General features: G+C 48.7%; 1 long non-coding RNA gene across 2 annotated transcripts; it reads right to left on the bottom strand.

The window, feature by feature from the left end:
• Positions 1-21: 21 nt before the first annotated feature.
• Positions 22-26238, bottom strand: LOC101671038. Of its 2 annotated transcripts, XR_006608877.1 has the most exons (4): positions 25994-26238; positions 24414-24545; positions 8086-8210; positions 22-457 (listed from the first exon to the last, which is right to left on the bottom strand). It is a non-coding gene; the product is annotated as an uncharacterized LOC101671038 (long non-coding RNA). The 2 variants fall into 2 exon arrangements; XR_006608878.1 differs by lacking the exons at positions 24414-24545; positions 25994-26238 and adding an exon at positions 10975-11014.
• Positions 26239-26459: the final 221 nt, after the last annotated feature.

Here is a 26459-nt window from a genome sequence, read left to right as displayed (position 1 = left end):
ACAGAGTATTACTATTAAGGATACTTTCCTATAGCAGATTTATTGGCATGTCTTCCACAATCCTGTGATTCTTTCATTGGCACTAATTTATATTGGCAAAGAGAAGGGGACAGAAAACAGACAGAACAGGCTGAGTAAAATGCCAGCTCTCTCCCAGGGACTGGCTGCTGGCGGAGCTGCTCAGGCCTTGTCACTCACCAGACAGGAAAGTTCTTAAGAACCACTGGCTCTTGACAGGCTGTCCAGAATCTTCCTGGGATACGAGACCAGAGAATGTCTTCATCTTATTCCTCAATGGTTAAGATTCTCCAGCAGGACAAACCTGGCCTGGATTGCTGGCTCCCCCACCTCTTAGCTGAATGAACTTGCAAAGGCTCTTGGCCTCTCTGACGATGCCTCAGTTTTCTCATTTTGTAAAATGGAGATAACCATCATGGTAGTGCCTTCCTTCCAGGGTCTGGGAAGGAAACAAATGAGGTGAGACAGGCAATGTTTTCAGCACAGTGTCTCACACATGAGCCCTCCAGGAATGTTGGTATTATTATATTCACGGTGGGATCTATGATGAGCCACTAATACAACTAGAAGTGGTGGCATTTGTAACATGATCAGAAAAAAAAAAAGTGGTTGTGCTGCTGGTGGTAGTATTTTAGCTATTATCAGAAAGAAACACCACCAGCAATATAACGGCCAAAGGAAGAAAGATCAGACTTCAATGAGTGTTCCAGGGAAACTTGCTTCTTCCAAAAGTTGCATTCATCAGAGATCCTTTGCGTTTGATATTTTAAAATTAAACCATGTTTCCTATTAAATCAGATTCCAGAAATGTGCTATGTTCAATTCTGATAAATTTAGCTGTTCTCTTAAAACAGTGTCCTGGCTTTACCTTTTTCTAACTCTGTGACATCGGCAAAATTATCTACCTTGCACAAAATCAGTTTTCTCATCAATAAAATTATGTTCTGGAGCCCCCTGAGGTGATGGACTACAAACACTTTGTAAAAGTGTTAAAAACCCCTGCAGAAATGCTAGCTGCTGGACCTAGGACCTGTTACAGAAGCTCCACACCAGCTCTTGGCCATGCTTTGCGAGACATCTGCGAAGTATGTGCTCAATTAGGAAACAACAACTTGATTGTCCTATGAAGTCTGAATTCTGTATAACCTGTCATCTTCAAGGAAGGCAAAACTTGGGAGAAGGCTGTGCTCAGGAGGTACAAGCATTTAATGTGAAGAAGAATATTTGAACATCTTGATTTTAATCTTTGGAAGGTGGAGAAATTCTTCCCATTTCAGAGAAAGCATTTCTGAGAGGTTATCATAGAATCTCCTCAACTGTAGTCTCTCCTATTTCCCACACAGCCTGAAAAATCACCAAACTAATCCCAGCACAGAGGTTTTCATCTTACTGCTCCCCTCTGGAGAAGCCGCAAAGGTCCCTAACGAGCTACATAAAAACCTCCAGCTGTATAGCCTGGCATCTAACTGTCGTCCTTTATAAGGTGGCCCACACTTCCCCGCCAGCCTGGTGCTTGCCTTTCTCCAGGATGTGCACCTTCTGCCCCATCCCTGCTGCACTGCCTCGCGGACAGCGCACTTAGCTCCCACTCAGGCATTTGCTCGTGCCGTCCACTCCTGTGCTTGTCCTGCGCTGCTGCATCTGTTTGGATCCTTTCTGCTCCTGTTCAGTTTTTTCCTTTTGCCCATCTGTATTTTCTTAGTCTTCTGCAATCCTTTTAGTTCAGTCCTAGATTCTTCTAGGGCCCCAATTGCACAAAGTATTCCCCGCTGGCTTTAATGACTCCTCCTGTGAGCACTGTCTGGACCACGGACCAGAGCTCTTACTGTTCCTGTGACTGGCTCGCTCTCTCCCCAGTCAGCCTTGTGCTGTGGGGCCACAACCAGGATTTTTCTGTCTTGTGCATTGTGTTCTAGTCTATGACTCTTCCCAAAAAGGCTTTAGGACCACTTACAACAACAGTAACTCCGACTTCCTCCAACTGCTCTTGACCCCAGGTATGCTATGTTCTAAGGCCACATTACCACCACTTACCGAAACCCCATCAGGGAAAAACTAGAAAGACAACCTAGCACAAATGGAAACAAGAGAAGCTGTAGCAGAAGCAGAAGGAGCCCCAGATTCTGGATCTTTCGTTTATTCATTTATTCTATCATTCAACAAAAGGTTTAAACATTATGCCCCACGTACTAGTTACATAACTGGTCCCATAACACTTCATCTACTTAGCCTCATTTGTTAGGTAATAAAATAAAAATTAAAAAAAAAAACTTTAAAAGGATAGTTAAACTTGTGTCCCTTCCTTATTGAATGTGAAATGAATTTGAAAGAGATAATTCAACATTAAAAGCCAGGACTGGGCCATGTGTTTGAAGTCTAGAGATAATCTGCAAATTAGACATTGATCTTAAAAGAGACCAGTGTTTTCTGACGTTTCTTACTATTTCATGGGCGCTAGGCTTTCATGGAAATTTGCACTTAGGAAGAGAATTGGGTAAATCTAATGGCCAACAAGCATAAAAATTAGTCAACCTCCCTGGTAATCAAGTTACTGGAAGTCATTTTTAAAAATATTTATTTATTTGAGAAAGAGAATGCATGGGAGGTAGGTTGGAGGAGAGAGAAGGGAGGAGTCTTAAGCAGACTCTATGTTGGGCTCAGAGCCCAATGCAGGGCTTGATTTAAAGACCCTGAGATCATGCCCTGAGCTGAAACCAAGAGTCAGATGCTTAACAGACTGTGCCACTCAGGTGCCCTAAATGTGGTATCATTTTTAAAGATAATTTAAAGCCACAATGATATCCCACCAAACACACAGTAGAATGCCTAAAGTTTAAAAGATTTAAAGTAACAAATACTGAAAAGGAATTGGAATCAGCAGGACTCTGACAAGTGTGTAATTTGGTACGACCATTTCAGAAAACATTTTAGCAGTTTCATAGGAAGTTAAAATGAACATCTACTCTATGACCTAGCAATTCTCCTCCTAGCTATTTAACCAGGAAAAAGAAATATATTTGTCTACAAAAAAAGCCTTGTATAAGAATGTCCACAGCAGCTTTGCAGATAAGCAAAGACTGGAAACAAGCCAGATGTTCATGAACACGAGAATGAACTAACAAGCTGTGATAGAAAACATTGGGAAAGTACTCAGCAATAAAAAGGTAAAAAACTACAGATATCTGAAACAACCTGGGTAAGTTTCAAAAATATTATACTTCATTTATATGACATTCTAGAATCGACAGTGATGAAAATCAAATCAGTATTTGCTTTTGGTGGGGGCAGTGGTTAAAGAAAGTTGACTGGGAAAGGGCCCAAGGAAGATTTCTGGGATGACTGAAATGCTCTGCCTCTTGATATGCAAAATCGACTGATCGTAGGTATACCTAGAGTGTAGCCATTTCACTGCATTCGATGATACCTCAATAAGAAAAGCAAACTTCCAAAGATTCCAAGGGAAATGTGGGGAGATAGAAATGCTCTAAAACTGGATGGTGGTGGTGGTTGCATAACTACAGATTTACTTAAAACAGTTGAACTGTTCACTTACAATGAGTGAATTCTATGTCAATTATATCTCAATAAACTGCTAGTAGGAAAAAGAATGCATTTGATATGGAACCGAAAGTACTGTCTAAGGCAAGAAGACAAGGAAAGGAAATGGCAGGTGTACGGATTTGGACGGAAGAAGTAAACTGGTCTTTGTTGGCAGACAACACAGCCATCTACGTAGACAATCCAAATGCACCAATGACAACAACAAAAACAAAAATGGAAACCAAAAAGTGATTATAGCAAGATCATAGGACACAAGATTAATACATGAAGGTCAATCACTTTCCTATATACCAGCAAAGAAAAAGTGAAATTTGAAATAAAAAACACGATACCATTTTCCCCTAAATTCAGGAACAAGACAAGGATATACATTTTCACACTTTTATTCAACATAGTACTAGAAGTCCTAGACACAGTGATTAGACAAAATAAAGAAATAAAGGCATCCAAATAAGTAAGGAAAAAGTAAAACTCTCACTATTTGCAGATGACATGATACTATATGTAGAAAACCCTACAGACTCCACCAAAAAAATTCTAGAACAGATAAATGAATTCAGTAAAGCCGCAGGGTACAAAATCAATGTACAGAAATCTTTTGCAGTCCCATACCCTAATAACGAAGCAAGAGAGAGAGAAATTAAGAAAAACAATCCCATTTACAACTGCATCAAGAGCAAAAACGTATCTAGGAACAAACTTAACTGAAGAGGCGAAAGTCTTTACTCTGCAAACTATAAAACACTGATGAAAGAAATTCAAGACAATGCAAAGAAATGAAAAGATACTCCATGCACATGGACTGGAAGAACAAATATTATTAAAATGTCTATACTACTCAAGGCAATCTACAGTTTTAATATGATCCCCATAAAGATACCAATAGCATTTTCCACAAAACTAGAACAAACAATCCTAAAATTAGCATGGCTCCACAGAGGAACTTGAAGAGTTAACCAATCTTGAAAAAGAAAAACAGAACTAGAGGTAATACAATTCCAGATTTCAAACTATATGACAAAGTGGTAATAATCAAAATAGTATGGTGCTGGCATAAAAATAGAAACATAGATCAAGGGAACAGATTAGAAAACCCAGAAATAAACCTACAAATATATGGCCAATTAATTTCTGAGAAAGGAAGAATTAATACACAGTGGGAAAAAGACAGTCCCTTCAACAAATGGCACTGGGAAACTTGGACAGCCACATGCAACACAATGAAATTGGAGCACTTTCTTTCACCACACACAAAAATAGACTCAAAATGGATTAAAGACCTAAATGTGAGACCTAAAACCATCAAACTCCTTGAAGAGAGAACAAGCAACAATTGCTTTGACATTTGTCATAAAGACATTTTGTCTTTATATATCTCCTGAGGCAAAGGTAAAAAAAAAACACCACCACCACAATACCATTTGCATTACCACCCTCCAAAATGAAATACTTAGGTCTGACTCTTAAAAAATGTGTATGAGATGTGTATGAGGAAATCCACAAAACTTTGATGACAGTAATGAAAGAAGAATGAAACAGTTGAAATCAATATTGTCAAAATATCAATTCTTCCTAGCTTCGTCTGTAGATCCGATGCAATCTCAAAATCCCAGCAAGCTATTTTGCAGACATTGACAATGATTCTAAAGTTTATATCAAAAAGCTCATAATAGCCAGCACAATGTTGAAGGAAAAAAAGGAATTCGGATTCCCATAATGCTATGGGATGCCTTCAATTCCTAATATATTATAATAATCAAGACAATGTGATATTAATAAAAGAAGAGAAAATAGATCTGTTAATTGGACAGGGTAGAAATAGGCACACACAGTAACAGTCAACTGGTCTTTGACAAAAAAGCAAAGACAAAGCAATTTGAGCAAGGACAGTCTTTTTAACACACAGTACTGGAACCGAACATTCATATGCAAAACAACAAATCCAGACACAGATCTTACACCCTTCCCAAAAATTAACTCAGATTAGATCAGAGACTTACATGGAAACCAGCAAACTATCAAGCTCCTAGAAAACCATGTAGGAGAAGACCTAAGATGGCGCAGGGCATAGAGATGACTTTTTAGATACAGCACCAAAGGCACAACCCATGAAAGTAAAAGCTGACAAGCTGAGCTGCATTCAAATGAAAAATGTCTGCTCTTCAAAAGATACTGTCAAGGAATGAGATGACAAGCCACAGACTGAGAGAAAATATTTGCAAAAGACACATGTGACAAAGAATTATTATACAAAATATACAAAGAACTTTTAAAACTCAACAACAACAAAACCCCAAACAACCCAAATAAAACAATGGGCCAAGACCTTAACAGACACCTCACCAGAAAATAGGCCTATGAAAATATATGTCATGTTGTCTGTCATCATGGAAATACAGAGTAAAATAACAATCAGGTGTCACTACACACCTATCAGAGTGGCGAAATTCCAGAACACTGACCACACCGAGAGCTGTAAAGGACGTGAAGCAACAGACACTCCCATTCACTGCAGCTGGGAATCGAAGTAGCACAGCTCCTGCAGAAGACAGCTTGACTTATACCTATTTAAGTATACTTGTACTTAAACTTATTCTTATCACATGACCTGGCAGTGGAGCTCCTTGGTATTTACCCAAAGGAACTGAAAACTTACATCCACACAAAACCCTGCACGCACAGACTTGACAGCAGCTTTCTCCGTAATGGCCAGCACTTGGAAGCAAACCCAGATGCCCTCTGGTAGGCAAATGGACAAAAAAACAGTGAGGCGTCCAGACAATGGAACAGTATTCAGCGCTAAAAAGAAATGAACTATTAAGCCAAGAAGAGACATACAAAAACCACAAATGTACATTACTAAGTGAAAGAAGCCAGTCTGAAAAGGCCTCCTACTGTGTGATTTCAATTATATGACATTCTGGAAAAGGAGAAACTCCAGAGACAGTGAAGAGATCCAGGAGTTGGTGGAGGAATGGAGGTGAGAGAAGAGATTAACAGGCACAGCACAGGACTTCAGGGCAGTGAGAACACGCTGTCTGATACTACATGATGGAGACATGCCATTATCTACCTGTCCAAACCCACAGAACCCACAGATGCCACAGTGCACCCCAAGGAAAGCTAGGGACTGGGAGCGGCTGTGATGTGTCAGTACAGTTTCAGCGGCTGTAACACACCTAGCACTCTGCAGGGAGATGGGCATGCCTGGGGGCAGAGAGCGTACAGGAATCTCTGTACTTTCCTCTTACTTGTGCTACGAACCGAAAACTCCTCTAAAAATAATGTCTTCAAAAATAACGGGCATGGGGCGCCTGGCTGGCTCAGTCGGTTGAGAATCCAACTCTTGATTTTGGCTGGGGTCATGATCTCAGGGATCCAGCCCTGCGTGGGGCTCTGTGCTCACTGAGGAGTCTGCTTGAGATTCTCTCTTTCCCTCTCCCTCTGGCCCTCCCTAGCCCCATGCCGTTGCGCTCTCTCTCTGAAATATATATATATATATATTAAATGGGCATGGTTACTGGAGTGCAAGGGAAAAAAATAACTCACAGATAGGGGTACCACTTTTCTTCAGGGCAGTTTGAAGATGTATATCAAGAGCCTTAAAGTAAGAACCCTCTGTCTGAGCAATTCCACTTCAGAAATCTGCCTCCATAATAAAGGACATGAACAAAGATGTTGTCTTAAAGATGTGTATTGACAGGGAGAGGGGGGCGGGGTTATGGACATTGGGGAGGGCACGTGCTGTGGTGAGTGCTGTGAAGTGTGGAAACCTGGCGATTCACAGACCTGTACCCCTGGGGCTAATAATGCATTAAATGTTTATAAAAAATTAAAAATTTAAAAAAGGCGTATATTGAGCCACATTATCACCTACAATAGATAAAAATCAGGAGCACTTACCACTTAGCCTATTAACGAAATAAATGTGTATGAACAGTAGCCATTATAAAAATGTTGCAAATTAATATTTATCAGCATGGAAAGCTGTTCACAACACGCTAGCAGAAAAAACCAGGTTGGAGGAAATGTGCAAAAAATAGCATAATTAGTATACTAATAGAATGCTAGAGTGATTTTAGTGTTAGGTAGCAGTATTATTACAGAGAGTTCAATTAAGGTACTTACCTCTGGGTGGGGGAACTATGGAGGTAAACAACAATTTTTTCATAACAGTTAAATGTGCCTTTAACAGAAGAAACATATATATATTTTTTTCAAAATCTTTAAAATGACTTAATAATGGGGGAAGACAGGCAGGGTGAGACAATAGTACGTCTGTGATAACTAGGAGGTTCTAAGCGAGCTTGGTGGGTGTTACTTTATGCGATAGATGTGTACAAATCAAGCTGCATTCTCCGTTATGCTAATGGAAGAAAAATCTGAAAGCATAAAGAAGCACTTAATCATGTGAGTAACTATTGCCTCATGTTTCTGTCTTAGAAGTTCATATGATTTTAACTTTCAGAATTGCTTAAAGCAGAAACCACCCAAATCATTACTTACCCTTTTGTCATATCCTGGTCCAACGGTTCATCTCAATCATTTCAAGAGAGCCCTAGGGGTGGGCTGTGTTTCTGCTTCCCCGGCGGGCAGGGTGCGACCACTTCCTCAGCCATTCTGGGGACCGCCTGAAAGGGCAGAATTCACATGCTGATAGATTTCAGCTGGCTTCTGGAATAAGTGAAACTTGGGCCCATAAGCCGTCAGTGTTAGCCTCTAACGTGCTCTGATCGGGAAAGACCGCGATCTCCAGGTAGAGAAAAACAAAGAAGCAGGCCCACGTGAATAAGCATTGACCACAGAACATTCCTGGCAACACGTGGGTAAAACGTCTCAAGTGCACCCATCTCCAGAATGCTCCTGCTGTAGGGATGGGTCACCTCAGCCTGGCACTGTCCCCACCTAAAGAAAGAGCGACTGGGTAACTTGCCCAAAGTCATATCCAAACTCAGTAGTGAGACTCTGGTTAGGATCCTCTGCTTCCCAAAGCACCAGCGGTTCCCCTAAGCACAGCAGACCGTGCGGCGGGATGGAAACACTACCAGCCTCGCAGTCAGGAAACCTGATTTCCAAGTCAGCTTTGTCGCTTCGTTAGCCACGGGATCCTGGGCACGCACCTACCCTTTCGGGGACCGTGCCTGTCTGCCTACAACATGAGGTTCTGCTAGAAGACATTCCGGGGCTCTGCAGATCAAAGAGCCTGCAGTTTCTAAGGAGCCCATCCCTTCCCCTGCCGCGTCCCTGTGGGTTTAGTCCTCGCGGCATTCTGGCCCCTCCAGCCTCCTTCGGTCCACTGTTCCCTTGGGCACACCTGACCTGGGACCTCCAAGCAACACAAGGTCAGAAGGAAGTCCCGTGAGCTTCGGAACATTTCTCATGCTGCTGTGACTATTTTATCTAGAGTCATGTTTTTTTTTTTTTTTTTTCTGCCTAAACAGGGTAACGAGGCACACACGCATCGGTAGACAGAGCACCACTGAATGCACTCTGCAAACAGAAGTTTAATTTCCTTTAAACAGACGCCAGGCGCCTGCACATGCACGGAGTCAGGAAGAGCGATCTCCTGCCTCTCCCAGGGGAAGGGGCGGCCCGGGTCCTCGGCCCCGCGAGGAGGAAGAACGGGTTCTGCCACATTCAGCTAAGCCAAACGGCAACCCACATGAGAGGAGAGGCAGCAGAGAACTAGGCTGTTATCAATCAATTTTCAACTTCACTTAACTTTATTGGCATGACAAGGTAGACACATGCCAAAGTCAATACAGAAGATCTGTGTGCCTAAGGCAGGCTTCGGTGCTAATGGAGCTTTTAGTGCCAGACACTGTCCTCGGAAGGTTTCCCAACATCCTCCTTTGTCTCCGGTGGCCACATGTTGTGGCTGTGATCTTGCTACTGAAGGTCACAAGATTAAACTAGCTTTGGGCACTGAAACCAAACGAAGGGTCTTCTCTCCTGAAACCTTTTACACTACTGAAACCCCTTGTGAACTTATGTTTTTATCTAACATGGACTACACAATAATAAAAATAAACAAGTATTTTCATATAGGATATTGTTAACATTTTTCACTTCCTAGGCAGGTTTTTAAAGTAAAACTCATCACTAAGAAAACTACCTAAAATTTCCTTATCAAAAATTCTTGCTATAATGTTTACATTTCTAGTGGACATATAATTAAGTTGTTAACATCTAGGGATATTTTTTAGAGGTTTATTTATTTATTTGAGAGAGAGAGAGAAAGGGCATGAGCAGGGGGAGGGGCAGAGGGAGAGGAGAAAGCAGATTCCCTGCTGAGCACAGAGCCCAAATATCTAGAATCCTTGTGCAAAGTACCTCCATCCAGAGGAGAAATGGGGAAATTATTTTTTTCTGGTTGAATGATTTTTTTTTCATAATCTTAGTGGCACAGATATGTGCGATATTATATCCACCAGGAGCCCAGCCCAAGCTGCCAGGCCAAGAAGCACTTACAGGCAATAGATAAAATCAATCATGAACAGATCATGACTCTGGCCAGCAAGTATGTGATAATGGATAAGCTTAATGTTTAAACAAATATTTGTTTTCAAGGAGGCAAAAGGTGAACATATAACATATGTTTCAGATATAATACAGATATGGCATTTTCAGATACAACACAGGTGTGGCCTAAGCCTGCAATTGGGAGCACATGACCCATACACCAGACACCTTCACCTGGTAGCAGCGTGCATGAATTATAGAAGTACTATTTCTTGCAAGCCTCCCATATTAAATAATTGACTAAATAAATACAATTGTACCTGTAAAATCTAGAATATTGAAGCTGTCAGTAACCCACTGAATCAGTTAGTGTAATTGCTCTCATTTTACAAAAACTGACATCCAGATGTTTTGGTTTCCTGTTTGCTTAAGGGCAACATTCCACAACTAACACGATACTGGAATTCAGGTGTCTCAACTCTCAGAGCAGTGAATGTTCCACTACGTAAGGACCCTACTGCACACTTGGATTCTGTACTTTGCCCTCGACATGTTCATAAAAGTGAAAACTCACGTCTATAAAGAGGCCAATGTCCACCAACAATAAATAAACCAATAAATATTATCCTATTTTCCATGTCTAGCAATTCACTTGTTCATTTCACTGTTCTTCTAAGTAAAGGCATTGGTTAGTTGGTTGGGTTAGTTGGTTAAAGATACTGAACACCAAGGAGTAATCAAAGCCTTCTTCATTCTGTAGGTTTAATAAGCATTTGCAAAGGAAGGTCACCATTATCACTAATACAATCACAATATCAGTTATATGAGAAAGAAGATATACATATATGTATGTATCATACATATGATATACATGTGTATCACTTATGTGGCCTTCTTGTCTTCGAAACATGTAAGCAGTTGTTTAAAAATTACCTTTATCAGGGGTGCCTGGGTGGCTCAGGGGGTTAAAGCCTCTGCCTTCGGCTTGGGTCATCTCAGGGTCCTGGGATCGAGTCCTGCATCAGGCTCTCTGCTCCGCGGGGAGCCTGCTTCCCCTTCTCTCTGCCTGCCTCTCTGCCTGCTTGTGATCTGTCTGTCAAATAGATAAATAAGATCTTTTTTAAAAATTACCTTTATCAAAGTGTATCTGCGTGGCTACTGGGAGTGGAATAGCGGGACGGACCCATTAGAGAACCCACAACTCAACTCTCAACTTCTCTTTCCCCTCAGTCAAAGGCCTTGGGGAATTAACAAGATTCCTGAGTCAGGACCCCAAGTATTTCTCTGCACTCCAGGTGTGGTATGTTTGAGACCCTCACCGGTTTTAAAGATATTAATTAAGGGACTGGGAGAATGTCACAGACTGGGATGAGCCAGCCCGGCTCTCCGTCTACAAAGCGTTAGGAGCTGTTATCCAGAAGACTAGCACACCATGCTTTGATCAGGGAAATTAAAATATTCTCCCAAGATACGCTATTTGTATAACATTTTCCAAATTGAATTCTGGTTGCAGAAATATTTTTGGCAAGTAAACAGCAGGGGGCCGAGAGCCTGGTCTGTGCCAGCTTTGCTGAACTCCGACAGCCAGGATGGAAAGTCTGGGCTAGAGGAGGCTATGCCGGTGCTGGGGGGCCCGAGCCCATGTGAGGAGAGGGAATGCTCGCTGGGCAACAGGTCTTCCACCACGAGCACCTCCTGTCTGCTCTCCAGACTCCAAGGATAGAGCGTGGCTCCATGGAGAGGTACCATTAAGTCAGAGACGGTGAGGTGAGGAGGAGGAACCAGGATTGGGGGCCCAGAGAATGTGAGGGAGGGGCAGTGGGGACGGGACCCTGGGCCTTCTGGAGGCTCCGCTGGGGTCCACACTGGAGCCAGCCCGGACCACAGCTATGTCCTGGTGTTGCTACGGTCTGGCCCATCACTCATGGCGAGGTCCTGGCGTTCCACCGAACAGAAACAATTTCACATGACGGCAGAGCTCTCGGTGACTCTGATGGAGCAAGGCCCAAACAAGAGGGTTCTGGGGCCATGTCTGAACCAACCAGAATGTGAGCATTGTCCCAGCCCCCCAGTGAGCTACACCCCTCTCTGGACGAACAGGAATGACTGCTGTTTCTCCACTGATTGCGTCTTCAGCTTCGTTCCAGGGAGCCTCCCCAGCATAGCATTATCTCCACTTCCTGCCAGCAACCGATTCAGAGCAAAGTCTGCTGCTTTGAGCTCTGCCCCAAAGCAGCTGACAAGGGCAAACCCAAGTGCTTCCTAAGTGCTTTCTAGCACCTTCTGGCCCAAGCACCCTGCAGTCGCCCACAGTGCACGAGCTCTTTCTGTGCAACTGGCAATAAATGCAACTTGTTCAGGTACAGGTGTGTCCCCGCCTGCCTGCGACACCCGCCTGCGACTCAACGGCCAAGTGACAGCCATGTCTGCCCTGTGCCAAGCAGTGTGCTGGCTTTTGGGCTCACAGCTCAGAACAAAACAGTGTGTCCTGTCCTACACGGACCGCCCACAGCCTGATGGGGGATGCAAGGAGCAGAACCACCTCAGGAGTCGTGACCAAATGAAATGCAACAGGCTACCCAAGAGATGACCCTGACTGCGCCGTGATGCAGAGACTCTGAAGAACGGAGAACCCTGTCGAGATCAAATGTGCTATTAGCAAGCAGATGAATCTCACAGACCTCAACGTGCCATCAAGGGTGAGCTACTTGCAAACATATTTACAAATTTTAAGGCGTCAAGGAAAGGCAAGGTCCAGTCAAGCGGTCTCCAAGAACAGGAGCCGCAGACTTCCTTGAGGGAACAAAGACTTCGACCAAACGGCAGGGGACTTGGGAGAGTCGCCTCGTTAGCGTGAAAGTCTGTGACTTTGTACCCAATCCCGGTCCCCAGCTGGCCCCCATCTTGGCCAGCACCCCATCGGTGAGCCGTGCGGCGGATGTCTCCCTGGATTGGATGTGTTTCTTCCCACCAGGGGGACTGAGCGCTAACTACAAAAAGATCTCAGAGGCCGAACCATAGGCTTTCTAATTTTACATCAATGATTATAAATTGTGCGTGTTTGCCGTTTGGGGTCTTAAGTTTTGAGGGAACTGGGCCAATCAGAGTGGGAGCCTTGTAATGCCAATTTAAAACCTGACTGAGTAATTAATGTGGAGTTTTTACGATTTTAAGTGGAATTCTTACTAAGTTTATTGGAAGGTGTAAGAGAACTCTTGGACCTTGTATTTATAAATTTGAGGGCCTATATATGTGTAAGCATCGACGTACTCTAGAAAGCTTCGTTTGTTAATTCAAATACATATGTGCATGCATGTGTTTTATATGCACGTTCGTGCATGTGTGAGTGTGAATAAAATTTTTAATTATGGCTTAATATATTTGGAAGTAATTAACTCACTTTATGCAAGGGCCCATGCTCGGCCAGACTAAGAAAATAATTCCGTCTGTAAGCTGAACTAAAACAAGTGTTTTTCTAATTTCAGCTTTAATAAGGGGATTATGAATTTTTAATCCAAAAAGCAAACCTTTGAATAATGTTTTCTGTGCCTAAAAGACAGCTAGACAAAAGACAGCTACCTAGAAACTCATGTGAACACAAGCAAATGCCGTAAGTGCTGGGGTGGGAAGGAGAAACGCTGCCCAGGAACAAGCAAGGGGCCCGTCGGGACCTGCGGCGGAGGACCCTTCCGGAGGAGGCACAGGTAAGCCAAGAAGGTGTGAAGACGGAGGGAGGGCGGGCGGAGCCAAGCACGTTGGCTCATTTGCATATAGGAGGCAGACCAGCACAAAGCTAGGGGCCCAGCCAAGGAGCGAACAGATCCCGATCCCTCCCCTCCTGGAGAAGCCAGTAGGTAAGAGGGAGCTCCTGACTCTTGGGAGAATAGAAAGAAATTCATGGCACAGAAGCTTATCCCTGGTGAGTCGGAGGGCCATCCCGCTCATTCCCGGGGGGGGGGGGGCAGACCCGGTGTGCACAGGTGCACGCAAAATGCCTACCCTGGTGTTGGACACCAAGAGGTTCCCAGCAAAACACTTCTTTCTTCTTCATTTTTAAGTTCTTTTTGCTTTGGGGATCGGAAGCCTATTCATATATCAAATATTTTAAACTTTCCTGAGGCTTAAACACTGGAATTACCGAACTACCAACCCTTTCACCCAAGGGCCCCTGAAACCTGATCCAGGCTGTAAGCAAATAAGCAGCCCGACTTTTGCAGAAGGCTGAGGTTCTGGGCTGCAGAAACGGGCGTGATGGCTCGTGAAGGGCCCTGAAGACCCGCGGGGGACGGACCTTATCTCTCCGCAGCCAAGCTTCGGCTGAATCTTCTGCAGATCAGTTATCTTTTTAAAAGAGAAAATAGATCCTATTTTCTAAAGACCAAATGAGGAGTGAGGAGGTTGGGAGTGTCTGGGTCAGAAGGTCTGGGAGCGTAAAACGCAGGGACCATGTGTGGCGAATTCTGACGGAATTAGAACGAGAACAGAAGAGGCTCGGGATGACGGCTTGAGCCCCTGCAACCCGCCTGATTTACGCCGCGACAGAGGCCGTGGCTTACCCAAACAAAGTGCTTTATAAGGAGAACGGCAGGTCTGGAATTTACAGAACCCATTTTCAGTTTCATCGGCTGCAGCCTTCAAATAGCTCTACCCCGCCTCTCGTGTCTAATGGAACAGCTGTGCCTCTCGGGGGAAAGGATTGAGAAGTGCTCCCTCCAAAGATCCCCGGGACACCATGCAATGGGTTTAAAGAACCGTTTCCATCAGCGTGGGCAGACCCTCTGCATGTGTGTGCGACGTTCGTCCGAGGTTATCAGGACATCGCAGCCTCTCGCTCCCGCCAATGCCGTGTGGGATGGTCTGGTGGCTGCATGAATGTTATCTTCACATCTCCGTAGAATAGAAGAATTGCCCCTGTGTTTCATGTCAACAATGGTCGAGCCAAGCTGCCTTTGACGTCCCCGGAGTTATCTGATCACCCAGACGACACTGAACAGAGCTAGACCACAGGCAGTCGGCCGCGCGGCCCTAACATCTGCCCAAGGCCGGCAGCAAGGGTTCCAGGGGTTCTAAGAGCCTCCAGCTCGGTCCAGTCTAGCACCTGTCACTGGCTTACCATGCCACCCTGGGTCACTGACTTCCCCATTCAGTGCCGTCTGTGAACGCGCATCAGAGCCCGCCGTGTCCTTCGGCCCCTCCTCCGGCCTCTCTGGCTCCTACGCTCCTCCTCCCTCCCCCCATCTCCTCCTCCTGCTCCTTCTTCTCGCTCGTCCTCGCTCCCTCCCTCCCTCTCATAAAAGAAGATAATATGTCTGGAAGGTGCTTTGAGCTCCTTGGAGATAGAGGGTCTATAAATGTGAGCTGCTACACTGTCACCATGGAGACGCTCACAGAACACTGCGCCCCACGGCTGCGTTTGCTGGGCAGAATTCTGGCCTCCTCGCCCGCTGGCGTCTTGAGGCTGTTAGACAGCCAATGATTTCTCAAAGCAGCGCAACCAGGTAGGGGTGGGGACCGAGAGAAGAGCTTGTCTGTAACTCAGCGGCTCTCCATGTCCATCCCGAACAGTCACGCTTCCATCTGCTGGAGCAGAGGATCACGCGGTTCCCGCGGGAGTCGCTCTTCACGCCGCCGCCGACAGGGAGAGGCGCGCCACCCAACAAAGGACGCTGATCTGCAGCAAGGTTCAGGCAAGGAAGAATTCCAGTGACCTTCAGAAATGACCCGCCATCCGTTTCCGGAATCTGCGCTCACTCCTGACTCCGCTACCTCAGACCCATGGCTAGCAAAGTGTCGGGGTGAAGAGTGCACATTCCGGCCAGTCCATGGCCTTCTAGAAAGCAGGAGCTGTGCCTTCTGCATTTCGGCCTCTGCGAGGCCTAGTACAGGACCTGGCACACAGCAGGTGTGGAGATTTGTGGAAAAGAGAGGAGAAGTGGCTGCAGCTTCTGTTACGCGCGAGCGGACAGTGCTATTGAGTAAGCCGCATGCCGTCAGCGCCGGCTGGGACTCCAGGCCCAGGGTCTGCTTTCTGCCTCCACCCCCGCCCCCATCCGTGCGGCAGTGAGGCACGGCAGTCCTGCTTTCCTGGATGGTCCCGGGAAAGTCACTCTACGGCTCAAAGCCTGATACGGGACAGTAGCGTACCCTAACTGCTACTGCTAACCAAACAGCGGCGAAAGGTCCCGCTGCAAAGGTAAGGAGTGGAAGCCGCAGGAAAGGGTCGCTGTTCGTTGCAGGCAATGCTGTGACCTCCAGGCGCGCGTTCCAGGCCTCAGATGAGCAAAGGCAAGGAAATCGGAACGGGCTTTCCAGTCAAACCAGTCAAAGAATTCAGCGGCCGAGCCCTGCCCCTTCCCACCTTCCCTGAGCCGCAGGACTCCCATCTGTAGGGTTCGAGCAACAGCACTTACCTCATGGGTTCGAGGTGTGGGTTTAAAGAAGGAAGCAGGCGGACCTGTAGCCCCATGGCTGGCACCCGTCAACGATGAACACACGTTCGTTCCGTCCCACTAGTTTGGCCGTACGCGTGGAGAGAGCCGCCGGCTCTGAATAATGCATTGGCTCGTTTATTCCAAAGGCCAGGCAGATGTTTCAGATTCCCCCATGATGGGGCACGCGGTGGTCCCACCTTTGGGCAGGGGCCGTGGGGAACTTCAGGGCCAAGAGAAAATGCGCAGGTGCACCCAGAGAGCCAAGCAGAGGAGCTGCATAGCTTACAGGGCCCACTGCAAATTGAAAACGCTGGGCCACTTGTGTATAAATTACTGGGAACTTCAAGGGGGAACAGCAGCCATTATCCCCGCGTGAGTGCCAAGGCTGCATCGCACGGAGCCAGCCCTGGACCTCGGGGAAGGTGGAAGCTTTGCCGCGTTGCCAAAGGCTGCTTTTGCCGTCACTGTGGGTCTCACTCAGTTAGAGAAGGCAGAGTGGTTCCCACAAACTGCTCGGACACACGGAATTTATCTTCTGAGCTAAAGCTAAGCTGTAGTAAAGGTCATTTCAGGAGCAGGGAAAAGCTCATAAAAACACCAAAATTCCTACTGGAGCAAGTTATGACTGGATAGTGGGACCAGAGGCGCGGGGCTTCCTGAGACCTCACTCACGGGGCTGTAGAGGGAGGTCGGATTGCAAAGCCTATGAAAGACAGCCACCGTTTATTCAGCTGCTATTTAATAAGCCCCTGCTGTATACAAGACAAGACGTCAGGCCATGTCAGGGAAACAGAGAGAGATTATCTTTACGATGTCTAACATCCCTTCCAGTTCCAACATTTGAGGATTCCTTGACAAAGACCTGGCGCCTACCTTTAAGAAACTTAAGTCTAGGGCAACAGCAAAACAAAACTGAATTTGCTCTGGATAGAAGGTCTTCAAGTGGGGTATTTAAAATCTATCATTTATATTTATGTTTATGTATATGTGTCTGTGTGTGTTCCTACCTGCTAAGATTTTTATATGGTCATTCACCTAGATTTTCACTGAGCCCTTCAAAGATTGGGAGCATTGTGTTTTTTGTGGGTTTTTCTGTTTTGTTGTTTTTCAATCTGGTCGTTAAACTAAGTCACAGGGAAGACAGTGGATTCTCCCAGAGTCAGAGAATAAGGTTATGGCAGAACATTCCGCCTCCAGATAAATCCCTGAGCCCATTCTCAGTGGTTCCCCCTCTTCTTCTCTCTCTGCCCCCATACAGGACGTGATTAAAGGGGGCTCCTTCCTTCTCTGTTGCCAGCGTACAGCTCTTAACGGAAGACTCTTCTCGTCAATGGGCTGAAGCTAATTCTGAGCACAGGATCGAAAACAACAGACAAACCTCACTCGGATTCTGCCTCCACCCCTTGTTAGTGACCAGTGCTCTGAGAAAGTCACTGTCTCTCTGACGCCTCCATTTTCTCATAGGTTGAAATATTCATTCTTCTCCAGTTTCTTCGGGGATTACAAGCATCTAGCCGTTCCTGGCACACGGAGCCCACCCCCACACCTCCGCTTTCCATCCCTTCCGCAGACCCTACGGTGAACAGAAGGTCATGGCTGTCGTGGTCCCCTTACTTCACTGGGACACACGGCCCACGGAAGGACGGCACGGCAAATCACCCAGAGGCAGAGCCAAGAAACCCAGGGTGGGGAAGACAGGCGTTGAGCTGATTAATGCTGACCTATGTTCAACTTCATGTGTGTGAACTCTCACGGAGGGGCTCCTCCGACCCCTCCGCGGATTGCAAGCCCACACTGGACACAGCCCTGGGCAATCCTGGTGTTTATTTGCCCCAGGCATTAAAGCGCAGGTTGGAACTGTTGCCTTAAAAGCTGGAGAAGGAAACCGGGTTGACAGAGGAGAGACCCAAGAGTTCTACCCATTCTTCCAGGAAGCGGGACCCTGAGCTCATAGAGCCATCCGCCAGGCTAAGTGAGAGGTGAAAACCACAGGAAGAAAACTAAAAGGCATTACTTTCCCCAGGCTGCTACCCTGAAATGAGGGTACGGAGAGGCGACTATGCAAACCAGCACCCGGCTCGAGTAACAAAAACCCCTAACAAACCAGGGCTAACAGTCAAACGGGCTGAAAACTCCCCTGCTACAGAGTCCCCTGCTGCAGAGTCCCACGCAATGAGAAGTCCCTAAACCTCAGGGAGCCACGAGTGCCTGTGCACGGCCAAACGGCCCTCGGAGGGAAGGGGCGCGGGGTGTGGGGCTCCTGACGGCCCAGGTGCCGCCCGCAGGGACGTGGAAAGAGACCGAAGGCTCCCGCGTGGTACATTCCCCGGGCTTGCCTGGGCTCAGAGCCGTCCGTGGGCCGGTCTCCTCACCCCAACTCACGGCCGTCCTGCGGTCACCACCGCGCACCCTCCCCTGCGTCGGTGTGTGGGGCTCGCTTCGAGCCCCCCACCTGTCACCTTACCTTCATGTCAGCCTTCGCTAAGGTCTGAGGGACTTAAGGGGCCCCGCTCTGATCCGCAGCCTCGGGTAACAAATAGGAGTTTCTCACTCAAGCTAACCCAGGAGAAGGGGGGTTTTCGTCTAAAGACAGATCTGGGAATCCTGGGCCGGCGCTGGTGCGGCAGCTGGCCCAGGAGAAGCCAGGGCGCCTCTCCCAGGGCTCACTCGTCCCTGCTCCTTCGCGACAGGCCCCGCGGCCATCGGTGAACTCGCACCGCCCCGCAGCACCCCCCGCAGCTGGCCATGAGAACGCGGGTAACCAGCACAAAAAGAAGTGAAATGTGTAAATCTGGCAACATCGTCTTGAAGTCAAACCCCCATCCTGGGTTTCCTCCCCGCAGGAGGACCCGGCCCGAGTCAGGCCGGGGACAGCCCGGAGAGAAGCCGCACGGGCACGTCGGGAGAGCAGGTCCCGGACCCTGCGCGCTGCGGACAGACCCGCGTCGCCGGCCCCACTGCACCCCTGCCGGCGGCAGGAGAGACAAATGCAGGCTCCTGCCCGAGCCCCGTCACGGTTGGGTCTCTGACAGCGGCTTCGCGGGAGGCTTCCCCAACACAAGGACGGACAGACGGCGCAGACAGAGCTTCCCGCGCTCCAGGCCGCCCGGGGCCCCTCGGCCGCAGCAGGTGGAAATGGCTCCAACAACAGCCATTTCTCCGCTCACCGTCCTGGAAGCAGGCGTTGGAGCTCAGGGCCGGCGCCGGCTGGGAGCGGGGCAGGAGCAGGCCAGGGGTTCCTCCAGGCTGGTCCAGCCATGTCTCCGCGGGCCGAGTGGCTCTTCTGGCCTTATCGTGTCCCCCGAGGCCCTGGCACCGAATCCCAGCACACAGGGTGGGGGGCAGGGCTTCAACCCATGATTTGGGGAGGAGGGGACCCAACATGCACCCACAGCAGAGGCCGTGAGCAAAACACCAGGGGCGCAGCCTGTGGGATGAGCTTCACGGGTGCTTCACGGGAGGCCGAGCGGCGCGTCCCACACTCTGCAGCGGCTTCACGCTTCCAGGCACGCGTCGTTGGTTCTTAGGCACCGGGGGCTCAGGGCTCAGGGCATCTGCAGTCACAACACAGGACGGCTGTACGCATCCCCATGGTCTTGGTCCCCAGCCCTGGGCACACATCAGGATCAGCGAAGGAGTGGCTCCCACGGATGACCGGCTGCCCCCCCGAACTGCTGACTCGGCGGGGCTGCCGCGGGGCCTGCGACTTTACACGTCTCACGGGGTCCCGAGCGGCGCTGATGCTGCTGGTTGGGAGAGGACATGAGGGGGCCGCTCAGTGTCAGCCTGCTGTCCCTCGGGTCGCCCAGCCAGCACACAACTGTCACAAGCACCGACCCAAAGTCCCGAAGCTGCTGCTGCTGGAACACCACGCACCGTCTGCCCGTCTGAGCAGATCAGAAGACAGAGACGCATTTCCACTAGCGATGTGGTGAGTGACCAGATGTGCCCTTGATGCAACAGACCTTACTAAGTGCTGGTTTTGTGTCAGGCGCTGGACAGAAAACCCCAGCTCCTGCGCTGTTGACACGTGAGTGTGGAAAGCCATCACTTTTGGAATTTCTATGATGTTCTAAGCCTTGAACAGTAACTATCTCGAATTCCCACACAGTGTCATTCCCATTTTCAGGGTGAGAAGGGGGAGTCTCCCCCAGTTAAGGAAGTGCCAGCTGGCCGCGTCGCCACAACCCAAGCACTTTCCATCGGACCACAGGGGAGTGTCTTTGGCTAACACTACAAAGGGCCTTTTAGCAGAAATACCCCATATTTTGTCAGCAAAGTATTCCTTTTTCATTCACCACAACCTGGATGGATCCGTGAAGGTACTGGGAAGCTTCAAGTGTTCCCGAGGGCTGAGACAGGAGCGTCATGGGCCGCGGGAGGAGACAGTTTTCCTGACCAGTGGCCACAGCCCGCTGTCCACATCCGGGGCCTGCCGGGGTCCTGCCGGGCCACACTGCACTTTGCTGGGTTCACTGGAACACCAACATCCCGTTAAAAGTAGCAGGTTCACACTGGAGACCCTGGTTCACACTGGAGACCCTTCCTCAAGTCACTTTTCTCCATAAGTATTTCTTGAAACCTCTGTGAGCCGGGCACTGCCGCTGGGAACAGTGGAGAATTCGAGCTACGACTTTGCCCCTGCTCCCCAGAGCTGGTAAAGCAGATGCAGCACCTTCTTCCTGGCTGTCCTCCAGCTCCGACACTGGGGACCCTCTCTGGGACAGTAATTTTTGCCTTATGTCTTATGGTTTGAACTTTTCATCTTTATTCACGATCTCCATTCCGGCATCATCCTTTTGTGCCGGGTTTTCATTTGTCCATTTGCTAGGTTTGTCAGCAGAGCTACTGATGTACAGGAGCTGGGGGCGTCCGGCTGGCTCCGCCCGTCGAGCGTGTGACTCTTGATCTCAAGGTTGTGAGTTCGAGCCCCATGTTGGGTGCAGAAATTACTTTAAATTAAAAAAAAAATCTAATAAACATATATGTTGTGTAACAAATACATTACATTGTACATATGTAGTTAGATATTTGGTGAGACAGTAGAATGGTTTCTTTTCTTAAGAGAAATGACAGTCGTCATCCAAGATCTTGGGGAGATATTAAAAAGAGGACGCGAGTCCTGAGGCAACGGAAGAAAAAAAAAATTCTTGGAAGGTAAAGAATCTATGATCCTCAAAAAAGATACGAGCCTGCCCTCAAGTAGGGAAGGAGGAGAAGAAATCTTAAAAGAGAAAGAGGAAGTCTGGGAGGCACAAAGAGCAGCTGCACCGGCGGGAAAGAGCTACGATGCCCTAGGAGGAACTCCTGCGTGGACGGCTTCCCGTCCCCGGTGGGGCTGCCCATCTGGATCTCAGTGAGCGTGGCGGGCCGGCCGGCTGCACGGTCAACTTCGGGGCACAGTATTAGGCTCCCAGATTTTTGGTTTTTTTAAAGAAGACAAGAGTTTAAGTGTATCAGCTTGCAGGCCTGGAGATCTTTAGTAGCTGAATACATATCGTATTACGTTCGGGGTCTTGAAATCAGACCCAGCTGCACGGAGGACTCAGTTCCTGACTCTGAAAGTCACGCCACCTAGAGATCGAGGGCCAGGGAGGGAGGAACATACCGAGTGCACCAGCAGTCAGGTCTTTGTGCGATTCTTAAAAGCCCTCTGTGCCCAGGTGCTACGGCGAGCACACGTTGTTTTATTTCCACCTAACCGTGACGGTGGAAGCTAACGAACAGCCGTCTCCACACACACTCTGGGCTGTCCAAGAGCAAAGTTGTCTTGTAGGGTTCTTCTCTGAATTTGAGCATACGGAGAGAGGCGATAGTTCTTGAATTGAACAGCCTTTCCCCAGAGGCGCATTCCTGTGGCCAGCATGAGGGTCTTAATAACACCCACGTCCTGCTGTCTCCCCAGATTTCTCACACACCCTCCAGTGGGGGCTTCTCAAACGTTGTGGTGCTTAGCAATTACTGAGGAGGAAGCTTGTTCACTTGTGGATCCTGTCACCAGGGCCTCGCCAAATAAATCTGATGCAGAGGGTTCGTGGTCAACACATTGTGAAATTCTGTACTGTTGTAATAGGGTTAGAGACAAATGTGCATTTCACAACTCAGCTAAATTTACTGAGTGTGTACTACACGCCTATCAGTGTACTTCGTACAGAGGATACCATGGTGGACAAAGCCTGTTCTCATGCAAGTATCATCTAAATAAATAAATGCATGAGTCAGTGGAGAGCCACAGCTGTGGAAAAAAGCACAAAGAAGAGATACACGGTGCCGGGAAAACCTGTGGCTGAGACATTTCCCCCAGTCCCAGACATCAAGGAAGTCTTCTTCTGAGGCTCAGTAGGTTATCTGGACAAGAGGGGACAGATGAACATTCCAGACACAGAGGGAATAGCAAGTGTAAAGGCCCTGTGGCCACCAAAGGGGCTTAGAGAGTCTGAGAAACTGCCAGAAGCTGCCCCTTGGACTCACATGTCGTCCCGGTGTCTGGAGATCTTCACACACTCTAACGTCCACTGTAACGTCCCATCCCTCTGGAAGTCTGATGAAATTGAAAAATTACTGATTTGCAAAAAAGAGTCCTTATTTACTAGACGTGAGCTGCTCTGAGATCTACCGTCCGTTAAAGCCGGCAGGGCAGCTGCTGTGCAGGTCTGGGGAAATCACGCACCCTCTGTCACCAGGGCCCAGGCGAAGATAAAGCCACAGCCGTCTAAGTCCCACAAGCCCCAGAAAGCCTGGTGGAGACTGAGCCCACTGTTTGCACCGGAAGTGGAAAACGGTGGTGGGCGGAACCTCAGCGGCACCAGCCCTTGCCAACAGGGCAGAGCCCGGTTGTGGCCGTGGGACTAGAGGGGCCTGTTTCCTGCACTCTCGTTTCGAGACCTCCTCCACCTCTGCTCCCTGCTCCTTCCAGAGCTGCCTTCTCCAACCCTTGTGGCCTGAGATTTTCCCACGGCCTCCTTTTACAATGACTTGTCTTTACCACAAAAGAAAGAAATTTGGTGCTTTCGTTGGACGATCACATATCAGATAAGGGGACTCCTCTTGGGATTTGTATTTTGCAAAAGGCCTGGGTAGTAGTAACTCAAAAGAACAAATCGATATGCGTCCCATTTCCCCGCATTATTATGGCAGACGAGGACAGACCCTCTAACTTCGAGCTGGGCACGCGGTTCCTGCTTCCCATGCAGCCAAGTGTGGCCTTGGGGCCGAGTTCCGACTAACGGGATGGGAGCGGTTTCTACGACAGATGTTTCCATAAGGGACCGTTGACATTCAGGCCCCGTTCTTCTTCTTCTTTTTCCTCCAGCCTGGCTGGGATGCCTGATGTCCTAGGCATTACCTTGGGCCATGAGAGCAAGGGCCACATGGGAGGGATGGCAAACAGGTGAGCTGGTGGGGGCCTGAGGACCTAAAGGATACGGCTGTTGCCGCAGTCCTGGGCTCCCTTCCTCCAGACTCATAAGTAAGAAGAAATAAATCCCACGTTGTTGGAGCCATTGTTCATCTGGGGTTCTGAAGCCAAGTTTAACTGATAAAACCATCCTGGGGATTTTTCTGTCTTTCTTTTTTTTTCTTTTTCAGTGGAAGATCACAGTGCAATTTCTTCTCATTTCTTCTTGGGTCCCTCACACGTAGGCAACGACGTTCTCCGTTTTCATGTGTGGTTGCTTCTTCGAGTCAACCCAGGATGGCTCGCAAGATGGGTGAGGAGCACGAGTCCGTGGGGGCATGGGCCGGGGGCCCGAGGCCTCGGTCTGAAGCCCGCCCTGCCGCAAGCTGCCCTCACGGGGCTTCTCCTTGCCCCTCTAGAAACAGCTTCCAGGCCCTCCTACGAACCTGGTCGTTTCTAAGACCAGGCTCACTGCGCGTGCCCTGCCCCTCGTGCCCACTCTGCCCACCGGAGGACATGACGATGAGGATGAGTTTTCATCTTACCAGCAGGCGGTGTCCTCAAAGTCCGCAGCGCTGTCTGGAACTTGGCGACACACTTCTCCACAGGCCGAGAACAGGAAGGTTAGGCTCCCACGCGAATTCCACCTGCAGTTCAGCAGCCATGCTGAGGGGGTCCTAGAACAAAACAGTTTGCAGAAGATTAGGGTGTGTGTGGCCCAAAAGTTCTACGTGTCTGATTGGAGAGGGGACAGAAACAGCCCCTCACCCCCGCCGCTGCGCCCGTGGCAGGGAGAGGACGTGCTGCCTGTCTCCTGGGTTCTCCTGGGGAGAGTCACCCTCCCAGGAGCGGCACTTCCCTCTCACATTCAGATGCCTACGAAAGCTAAAAAAAAAATGAGTCTCCAGAGTTGCCAAATATCCTGGGGCTGTTACCTGGCTTTCTTCAGCTGAAATCTGCCTTCATTTGAAAATTCGCCCTGTAGGTAAAAGAGAGGCCACTTTGTGGATCTGGCCACATTCTCTTAAGCAAACTTGACGTGGATGCCCTGGCAAAGGTCAAGGGAGGAAGGATGCTCTTTTTCAAGGCTTTGCTGTCAAGTCTGATTTGTCCCTTTGCTGCCGTGTCGGGGGAGATCACCTAGCAGGTGCGACCCCTGTGAGCGGCGCCCGGCACTCGGACCTCGAGGGCCCCTCACTCCGCCCTGTCCTCGGAATGTAGGTTCCACTTGCCTTTCCTGTTCCGAGAGGCCGCTCCAAAGACAGGCTTGAGACAGTGACGCACTGTTGAGAACACCCGCGCAGCAGGCGTGACAGACACAAAGGCCCTGTAGAAACTTCCACAATGTGGCAGTGGATGTGCGGGTCTCCCGCCTTGCCTCTGCCCCAGACAAGCCTCACCTATAAGCTCCTTGCTGGTTCACACCGCCACCTGCCCACCTGTTCCCTGTCCTTTGCTTACGAGGGACAGTGTCAGAGGACACTGGAGGGATCCCAAGGAGCTTGCAAAACACACAGCAGCTTGGAGTCAGTGATGGGGGAGAGGCTGAGCGCAGATCTGGTTTCATCGGCCGGGGATGGAAGTGGGGCGCTGGGATGAGGCCACAGCTGTCTGGGGAGCGGGCGTGTGCTTTAGTCTAGTTCCTCCTTTGCAAAGAGCAGGTTAGACCTGTACCTCTCAGTTGTATGTTGTCTCTATTAAAATGTCTTCATTACAATGGAAGGCGGTCCCTCAACCGACCCTGACCGGAGCCCTTGCTGCCCTCCCCTCCCCTGGCTTGCTGCCACCCTCCACCACCTGCAGGAAGCCCTCCCCACTCTCCGCAGGGGGCTAGGTCCCCTCGAGCGCTCTCCTAGCTCCCTTGAGAAATATCAGGCTGTCCCCACAGAACAGAACAAGCTGCTTGGCCACACGGGCTCTCGGATGACCAGCAAAGTGACCTGGTACGCAGTTAGTCCCTTAGTGTTCAGAGAAGGAGCGAACAAAGGCTCTTTCCACTCTGCTCCTTCCCGAGGCGCTATCAGGTCCTGTCTGGGCCCGTCCCCTTCCAGAAGGGCTATCTCGTCTCGCCAGATTCCCACTGCGTCTCTTGCTCTGGTACCTACTGTGAAACATAATGATTTACCAGCCTGCATTGTTGTTCACTCATTCCTGTGGATCTTGCCTGACGGACCGTCTGCTGTCAAAGGACCGTATCTTCCATGACTTTTGTGAAGCCCTCAATTCCTAAGGCCACGCTATACACCCCATGGGTGACCGTGAGTGACTGATGGGAAGTACGTGAATCCAAGACAGGCTTCTGTAAATCGTGACCCAGTGAAGACTCGCAATCTCCCGGGGAGCTTTCAACCCAGAAAACAAAAAGCCTTACGTAAGTGCACCCACTGGATGCCGGAAGCTGTGCTAGCACTTTCTGTGTGTGTAGGTCTTCCTTCTGAAGAGGCAGTTAGGTCTCGTGGCTCTGAGCATGGGCTCTAGAGCCCTGCCTGGACCTGAATGGGGCTGGCTTCTTGCTGGCCTCAGGGACTGAATCTGCACAATACATAGTTTCTTCACTTGTGAGAGGCAGGTAGTAGTAAGAGGGCTGTGTT

The sequence above is a fragment of the Mustela putorius genome, unplaced genomic scaffold, assembly GCF_011764305.1.
Source record: "Mustela putorius furo isolate JIRA1106 unplaced genomic scaffold, ASM1176430v1.1 tig00001451_pilon_pilon_pilon, whole genome shotgun sequence".
Classification (NCBI taxonomy): Eukaryota; Metazoa; Chordata; class Mammalia; order Carnivora; family Mustelidae; genus Mustela; species Mustela putorius.
This window is presented reverse-complemented; position numbering and strand designations above follow the sequence as displayed.